Here is a 9916-nt window from a genome sequence, read left to right on the forward strand (position 1 = left end):
ACAGTAAAATGTTTTTTTCTTATTACAAACACACAAATGCATCTCAGATGGAAATATGCTATACACAGCAGACAGCTTATGGTGACAGAACTTCCCTACTGTATCCCCACCCATAGTCGTGGTATATTTTAGATTGCCTAATGAGACACTCCTGCAGCATTGCCAATGATTCATGTAAAACCTGTGTGCAAACAGTATCTGTATTGAATGCAAAGTACAGTAAGAGTACAGTATACAGTATTATCAGAGCCAAACCTGACCAACATGATGCCCTAGGCTAGATTTTGGCTGATGCCCTCTTGCACAGATGCTACGTAGTTCCGCCTCTAACCCTGCACCCCTTTCCCAGCACCATCACCCATTTTGGCGCTCCTACCCCCTATAATCTAAATAAGAACAATGTGCACATTTAGTGCCAGCCCAAAACAGTGTACAGTATGTTCTTGCTGGGAAGGGGCATGGTAACACAATAATACCCGAAGATGAAATGACACAACACAGTACTGCAACTTTATTCACATTATATCATGCAGTGGTGTCTCTTATTCTCATGACATCATATCATAGTACCACATTACTCCTAACAGTAATGCCCCTTATTCACATTACACCCCACCACATTCATCTTTATTTACATTAGACCACAGGTTCTCAAACTCAGTCCTCAGGACCCCACACAGTGCAGGTTTTGCAGGTCTCACAGAATCACAAGTGAAAAAATTAGCTCCACCTACTGTATGGACCTTCTAAAATGTGTCAGTTAGTAATGAATACATCTGTGCACTTGCTGGTTTACCTGCAAAACATGCACTGTGTGGGGTCCTGAGGACCAAGTTTGAGAACCACTGCATTAGACCATGCAGTAGTGCCCTTTCCTTATGTTACACCAGAAAATATTGTAGTACACCTTATACACATACAGTACAGTAATGCCACACATTAGTAATGCATTTCATATTTAAATTTTCTGATTTAATTTCATAGAGCCGCAGTCACTCACAGAATATAGGCATGTACTGTAGCATCTCATTTTATTCTGCAGAAGCTGATTATTCCCGTTTGGCTAGTTTGCCGCCTCTGTACAGTATATCACAATAGAAAAAAGTTATAGTGTCAGTGAAAAAAGCACCTCATGACAGATACTGTACACAAGCTCATGTCTAAATACTGTATACTGTAAGCAGTGACATTAAGGGGTACAGTACTGTATATGCAATTGCAGTCGAATTCCGGAAGGAATACGGAAAAAATGGACACGGGATCCCCCATCTTTTTAGAACCAGCACCGGGCTCTGCGCCTGGTCCTGGTGCAAAAAATAAGGGGGACAAAAAAAGCGTAGGGGTTCCCCATATTTTTTGAATCAGCACTGGGCTCCACTAGCTGGACAGATAATGCACAGCCGGGGGAGACTTTTATACCGGTCCCTGCGGCCATGGAATTAAATACCCAACTAGTCACACCTGGCCGGAGTACCCTGGAGGAGTGGGGGCCACTTAAATCAAGGGGACCCCCCTCCAGCCACTCGATTATCTCTATCACCCCTGTGTATTGTAGCTAGGGGATTGTGACGCTCCTTCAGCATTGCCCCGTAGCCTGCAAAATCTGTGCTGTTATTTGCTCCATAGCTGAGTGCCTCCTAGGAGCTACTGTAGGAGTCACAGGCGGTAGCCATTTCAATTGAGTCTGCCCTGCTATAGAATTGTACAGGTATGTGTACATTACCGTACGGTGCATAGAACCTTTACAGTAGAAACTCTCCTGCAGCTTTGGCCTGCTTTACTGTATGTACTGTAAAACTTGTGTTTTGTCAGTTTGCTATGCGACCGAGCCCGGTGTAACGTACAGTACTGTAATGTGCATAGACCTCGCTTACAGTATCTCTGTGTATTTTGGCTAGGGGATTGTGACGCTCCTTCAGCATCGCCCCGTAGCCTGCACAGCTTATGCCATTTCTCATTCCATACCCAACTGCTGCATGCCACGAGGTGGGGGTTCAGGAGGTGGGGGTTCATGGGTAGTGGTCGTTTTGACAGTGTGCTATGCGATTGAGTCCGGTGTACCGTAATACTGTATGCAATCCTACAGTGGCTTATCCCTCCCCTGTGTATTTTGGCTAGGGGATTGTGACGCTCCTTCAGCATTGCCCCATAACCTGCACAAGGGTTCAGGGGCGGCGGCCATTTTGCCAGTGTGCTACAGTATGTCATCGAGTCCGGTGTACCATAATATGCATACTGTGTATTTTAGCTAGGGGATTGTGACGCTCCTTCAGCATTGCCCCATAGTCTGTACAATCTGGACTATTACTTGCTCCGTAGCCTAGGGCCTCTGTGGGGCAAGGAGTCATAGGTGGTAGCCATTTCTATTCAGTCTGCCCAGCTACAGAATTGTATGTGTACTGTGTACGGAGCATAGTACCTTAACCTGCATAGAACCTGCACATTATGGTACACCGGACTCGATCGCATAGAACCGCTCATGCAGCTACTGTATGCCCTGGTTTACAGCATGTGAATAAAAAAAATAATAAAGTGTCTGAAAAAAACTACAGTAACATGCATTCGTACTTAAGGAATCGAACCCTGGACTCTGAGTATAGGAAGCGAAACACTTCACCACTTCGCCGCAGACAAATGTATAAATCCGTTGGTTTTGATTATGCTGTAATGGCTACGGGATTAGGACGATAACATACTGTAGAAAATTCCTAATCTTGAGAGGCAATAGTGAACTTGTAACACACATCCATTTGCGACAGTGTACACTACTGGTTTTACAGTACTGTGTTTTGTCTGCGGGACTTGGACGCTCACATACAGTATTCATAAAGTATTGTAGATGGATCATATACTGTATGCTGTACTACTGTATTTGCGTCGGTGTCGTACTGTATATACAGTACTGTATTAAATAATGCAGCGTAATGAGTACAGTATTTGCTGTATGCAGCGTAATGAGACGCCTTAGTAAAGTAGTCCTTATTATGTATGTCAGTATTGTATTTTACGGGAGACCACACGCATGCACAGTGGTGATTGTAAAAAGCGACATCTGGTGGCTGATCGCAGGTATTACACGTAAAGGTAACGCCAAACGTCAAATGTCTGTCTCCGTGCGATTAGATAGCCTCTCTGTGGCTAGGCGCGCCTCGCTACGCCACAGTACGCTGCGTATGGTCGAACGGGACAACCGCCGCGGCCACTCAAGATAAAGGTGGCTACATCTGTAGTTTGGATTACTTGTTTCGAAAATCCTTTAGCCTCTAAGATAGAGAGGTTTCAACAGCCACGCCGTCAAATACAGGCGATCCAGATGACTGTGACAACAAGGACCCTGCATTAGCAGATCTGGACGTTGAGGGAGCAGTATCGGCGCTTCCACGGACATTCTCAACAGATCTGTGTACCAATGCCTTCTTGGCCAAGCTGGAGCTATTAGAATCATTGCTCCTTTTGCTTGTTTTATCTTTCTCACTACTCTGGGTAACAGAGATATTGGAGGGAACAGATACGCCAGCTGAAACCTCCATTCTACTGACAGTGCGTCTACAAGGACCGCTCCTGGGTCCCTTGTTCTCGATCCGTACCTTGGAACTTTGTTGTTTAGACGAGATGCCATAAGGTCTATCTCTGGTAGACCCCATCTGTTCACCAGTGTCTGAAACACTTCTGGGTGTAGTGCCCATTCGGTTTCCTGAATGGTGTGTCGACTGAGAAAATCCGCTTCCCAGTTTAGTACACCCGGGACAAAAACTGCTGACAATGCTGGGAGATGGAGTTCTGCCCATTTTAGAATGGGAGTTACTTCCTCCATCAGTCTCTTGCTGTGAGTTCCTCCTTGATGATTGAGGTATGCTACTGCTGTCGCACTGTCTGAGCGAATCTGGACTGTTCTTCCTTGCAGACTGTCCTTTGCCTGAACTAAAACCAAGTAAATGGCCCTTATTTCCAACAGATTTATTGGCAGGCGACTTTCCCTTGCGGTCCATTTTCCCTGGAACCACAGGCTTCCGAGTACCGCCCCCCAGCCTTGCAGGCTGGCATCTGTTGTCAGGACTTGCCACTCTTTTATCCAAAAGGGTCTCCCCTTGTTTAAATGGTCTGTCTGTAGCCACCACGCTAGAGACCTTTTTACGTTTACTGGAATCTTTATCATCTGCTTTTTTATCGTCTGATGATTTCCGTTCCATTTGGTCAGAATAAGGTGCTGCAATGGTCTGGAGTGGAATTGCGCATATTCCACCATGTCGAAGGTTGATACCATCAGACCCAACAGTCGCATTGCTGCATGAACTGACATTGTCTGGGCGTGCAACGCTTCCTGAGCCATGACCTGCACCTTGACTATTTTTTTCTCTGGCAAGAGAACTTTCTGTAGGTCTGAATCCAATATGGCCCCCAAATGAACCATCCACTGTGACGGATTCAGAGACGACTTTTCACAATTTATGAGCCACCCATGTCTCTGTAAACAGACTATCATCTGTTGAAGATGGCTCAACAGTAAATCTTGCGAATGTGCTAAGCTTAACAGGTTGTCGAGGTATGGGAATATTCTTATCCCCTGTTTGTGCAGACAAGCTGCCATAACCACCATGATCTTGGTAAACACCCTGGGTGCTGTAGTTAGCCCAAAGGGCAGAGCTTGGAACTGAAAATGTTCCTGGAGGATAGCAAACCTGAGGTAATACTGATGTGACAGTGCTATAGGCACATGCAGGTAAGCATCCCGTACATCCAGAGATACCATGTAATCTCCCGGTTCCATAGCCAACATTATGGAGCGTAACATCTCCATGTGGAACTTTGGAATCCAAATGTATTTGTTCAACATTTTCAGATTGAGAATTGGTCGATATGACCCATTTGGCTTCTGGATTAGAAATAGATTGGAGTAAAACCCCTGTCCCCTTTGTGATGGAGGTACTGGGACAATCACACCTGACTGCAGTAATTTTTGGACTGCTTCTTGAAGGGCATTGGCCTTCGACTCTATACGAGACGGGCTGGTGCAAAAAAATCTCTGAGGAGGCTGCCTCCTGAATGGGAACCCATACCCCTGAGATACTACCTTCTGCACCCAAGCATCTGCTGTTGAATGTTGCCATATGTGTGCAAAATGAAGGAGTCGGCCCGTCTCTTCAGGCTGATGGTTTCTGTTCAGGTTTGGAAGCTGGCTTTTTGCTAGCCCACTGTTTCCTACCCCTGGATTTAAACTGGGGTTGCTTAGGCTCCTCTTTAGCTTTCGCTTTGCTTTGCCAACGAAAAGGGCGAAAGTTTAAACCCTTGGACTTAGGGTTATAGGTAGCCGGAAATCTGACCTTTTTCGATTCAGCCTCTGATTCTAGGATATCCGATAATAGTTTTCCAATTAATATATTACAGACAAAAGGCAATGCTTCCAATTCTTTCTTGGATTCCGCATCTGCCTTCCAGGTACGTAGCCAAACTGCTCTACGAGCGACTACTGTCAAGGCTGAAGCTTTAGAAGCAACTGTACCTACATCAATTGCTGCTTCTTCCAAATACTAGGCAGATTGTCTTAAACGGCAAAAACTATCCTCTTGCTCCCTAGTAGGAGAAGGGATGTCATTCTCTAGTTCCTCTATCCATTTGCCCATTGCCTTTGCTACCCAGGCCGAAGCCATAGCAGGTCTTACCACTGTTCCTACTAGAGAAAATATATTTTTCGAAAAGCTATCTACCCTTCTGTCTGACATCGTTTAGTGAGGTAGATGACAGTGGTAAAGCAGATTTATGCACGAGTCGCAGAACATGTGCATCTACTTTTGGAGGAACTTCTCTTTTCGAACAATCCACAGCTGGAAATGGATAATAACAATCCCATCTTTTAAGAATCTTGTACTTTTTACTGGGCACCGCCCAAGACTCATCCATCATTTCCGTCAGCTCATCTGACGCTGGGAATTCAGCTTTCACTGATTTTGTTTGTTTAAATACAGGTGCTTTAACTTTTAACACTGTCTTGGCTGGCTCTTCCAACGAGAGAACAGCCTTCCCAGCATTAATAAGTTCAGCTACATCTTCTGAACTAAAACTCTGCGACTGATCATCATACGGAGTATTCGAATCTATTGTATCATCATCCGATGTATCATCTTGTGTAGTCTGCCACATAGACGTATCTGTCTTTGTCTTACCTGTCCCTTGGTTGCTTGTAGAGGCTACTGGAACCAAGCCATAGGAAGGGAGCTGCATGTATGGGTTCATAGTGTAACCTAACCCTTGAGGTGGTGCTACCGGAGTTAACTTGTCCGCTATAGAAGATAGAGTCTTTGTGAACATATTCCATGGTGACTCTGTTGGTGGTTGAACCAACTCCTGTTTTTTACTTCGCTGAAAAGCGCAACAGTTTGCACACAAACCCTCATAAGTGACTAATTGATTCATATCAATTACCCTTGACTTACAAGATAAGCATGTTAGGGCTGTAGGAGTGCTTGATAAATTCTCCTCATTACTTTTGCCGCTCACAGACATGGTAATAATCTGTCATTGACTTCACAATTTGTGACTGAAAATCACCCTATATGTAAGTATATAGAGGTGAGATCAATCTGACCACAGTGCACCTGATTTGAGGGTCAGAACAGGACTGACATTACAGTCAGAAAAGTCAGCACACATACTAGCAGTCAGTCACATGTTAAAGCATTAGACATTGCCATATGAGAATACAACTTCGATAACAACTTATACATAAGCAGGAAAATTGTACTTCTGTTTTTAACTGGTTCTTTTTTCCAACATAACATGCAGAAAACACAGTAATATACAGGTCTCATATGCAATAGGTACTAAAAATTAACTATTCATACTAAGAAGTAGAGAGAATTTTTAGTACTGTATACCCTGCCTCCGGAGAGCGGGATACAGGGAGACTCACCACACTTCCATATCCAAGCAAATACGCTCGTAAAACGCTGAGTGGATTCAGACGCTACTGATGTACACTACCGCTCTTAATAACTGATAACGGACACGGTCGCTCACTGATGGACATGGACGCTGAGCGACTTCCACGTGTATGCAGACGCTAAGGCCTGCGACTCGGTCTGGGCGGGATCTCTAGTGTACACAACCGCAGCGTCTAAGCTGTGACCGAGTACCCTTGTGGTAGCGTCTGAGCCGGAAGTGAGGTCATTCAGTTCATGAAACGAGAGACACACGAAAACTGGCCATGAACTCGGAGGAGGGGCGGCCAGGAGAGCGTCAGAATCCCCCTGTTGACTTAAACTCCCAGGATCGCGGCCTCTACCTAGTCCTGGCGCCTATGATCCCCGGAGCGTAGCGCTGTCGCACTCGAGATGTTCAGCGCATCAACACACTGTTTGTAGTCTCCCCCAAATCAGTGTAGCTGTGTCCTGACCCCTCTAGTAAGAGGAAGTCCATAGACTCACCGTCTCCCCATGCTCCGGCCACAGCCTGGTTACGTCTGCTGGACCTGCTAGAACATCCGACACAGACGCCCGTCGAGACAGCACTAATACCCGAAGGTAAGTGTTGTTGCGACCCCGTGAGGAGTTGTTGGAGCGACTCTTTCTAGTATGCGTTTAAGACGCTGTTAAGAGAAGTCGTTCAAAAAAACAATATAGTAAGTCTATAAAAATAAAATAATAAAAGCTTGAGGCTGCTCTTTCAGCAGCCCTGTGACCATGCGGCTTCCTGCCGCACCAAGCAAAAAACTGATTTGACTGAGTCAGTGGGCGGGACTATATGGTGAAGGCCCCAATGCATCCTGGGAGGCCACAAAGCTCGTGACCGTGTTGGTGCCATTTTCGCTGTCGCTCGACAATATCCCAATGTTATCCTGTGGATAATCCTGTGGACCCAGCCAGAGAAAACTACCTAGCAACTGCTTTGTCATAAACAACCAATCACAAAAAATGGGGCTCTTATATGGTCTCGTGCTTATTCAGCCCTCATCTAAACTAATAGTGTAGAGAGAGGATGTGTCTCCGTTCTCTCAGTGTCCTCAGTGTCCATGTCTTGTGCTGCATCAGTCCAGTCACAGTGGTGGTGTCCTCTGCTGTCATATAATAAATCCGTTACAGTGTTGCTGTGTTATCCTGCATAAGACCAGTGGTAGTGTCCTCTGCTGCCATATGTCCAGTGCTGCTGTATAGGGTGCTGTGTTGTGTATCACTTCAGTGGTGGTGTATTGTCCTGCATCAGTCCAGTGGTGGTGTCCCTGTGCTGCCGTATATGTCCAGTGGTACTGCCGTATAATTACAGTAATCCCGCCATATAATTCCAGTGGTACTGTCGTATAATTCCAGTGGTACTGCCGTATAATTCCAGTGGTACTGGCGTATAATTCCAGTGGTACTGGCGTATAATTCCAGTAATCCTGCCGTATAATTCCAGTAATCCTGACATATAATTCCAGTGGTACTGTCGTATAATTCCAGTAATCCTGCCGTATAATTCCAGTGGTACTGGCGTATAATTCCAGTAATCCTGCCGTATAATTCCAGTGGTACTGGCGTATAATTCCAGTGGTACTGGTGTATAATTCCAGTAATTCTGCCGTATAATTCCAGTGGTACTGTCATATAATTCTAGTAATCCTGCCGTATAATTCCAGTGGTACTGGCGTATAATTCCAGTAATCCTGCCGTATAATTCCAGTGGTACTGCCGTATAATTCCAGTGGTACTGGCGTATAATTCCAGTGGTACTGGCGTATAATTCCAGTAATCCTGCCATATAATTCCAGTGGTACTGTCGTATTATTCCAGTAATCCTGCCGTATAATTCCAGTGGTACGGTCGTATAATTCCAGTAATCCTGCCGTATAATTCCAGTGGTACTGTCGTATAATTCCAGTAATCCTGCCGTATAATTCCAGTGGTACTGGAGTATAATTCCAGTAATCCTGCCGTATAATTACAGTGGTACTGGCGTATAATTACAGTGGTACTGTTGTATAATTACAGTAATCCTGCCGTATAATTCCAGTGGTACTGCCGTATAATTCCAGTAATCCTGCCATATAATTCCAGTGGTACTGGCGTATAATTCCAGTAATCCTGCCATTTAATTCCAGTGGTACTTGCGTAACAATATTATTCATGTGTCGACCATTTGTCCATGTCGACCATGCCAATGTCGACCAGTAGTGGTCGACCTAATGACTTTCGACCATAACATGGTCGACCATTCATACCGGAAACGTTTCTATTAGGGGTTCTGCGGAGAGCAATTTACTAAATGGGAGGGCGTACCCCGACACTCACAGGGACATCATAGGTGTCAAACACATCATGGTATCTTTAAAGTGCAGAAAACTTCATACACTGTGTACCCTGACTCACACGTGAGGATGAGGTGCTGCTCCTATCAAGGTATCTTTGTATGGATTTTCACAAAAACACAGGTTTATTGACTTATACAAAATCCATATGCACAAAAATTCCACAGTGGAGTGTACAGACAGCATACAAAAATGGATAGATAAAAAATTGATCCAATAAAAATTGATCCAATAAAACAAACATAAAACATGCAAAGAGTCCTTATAAATTAAAAGAATGGCTACTCACACTCCTGGAAGCAATATATCAACATGTTTCGGTCACAAAAGACCTGTATCAAGATAAAATGGAGTGTGCAGGAGCTAAATATTTATAGTACAGCTAGCCAATGAGAAAACCACAGGAAATGACGTCATCTAATTAGTGAATGAATATTCATTAAAGCTGTCGAGTAAACAATCAATAGTGCAAGATAAACATACTATTTCTTCTTATTTAGCAGTATCCATCATTACATATTATGTCCCGTTTAAACAGATACATAAAGGTTTCATAAAACTAAATGTAACCGCGCTAGGCGGAAGTTCCGGTCCGCCGGGGGCTGATGGGAAGTGTAGTTCTTTCCCTCTATGTTTGTA

Source organism: Pseudophryne corroboree, chromosome 2, assembly GCF_028390025.1.
Source record: "Pseudophryne corroboree isolate aPseCor3 chromosome 2, aPseCor3.hap2, whole genome shotgun sequence".
Classification (NCBI taxonomy): Eukaryota; Metazoa; Chordata; class Amphibia; order Anura; family Myobatrachidae; genus Pseudophryne; species Pseudophryne corroboree.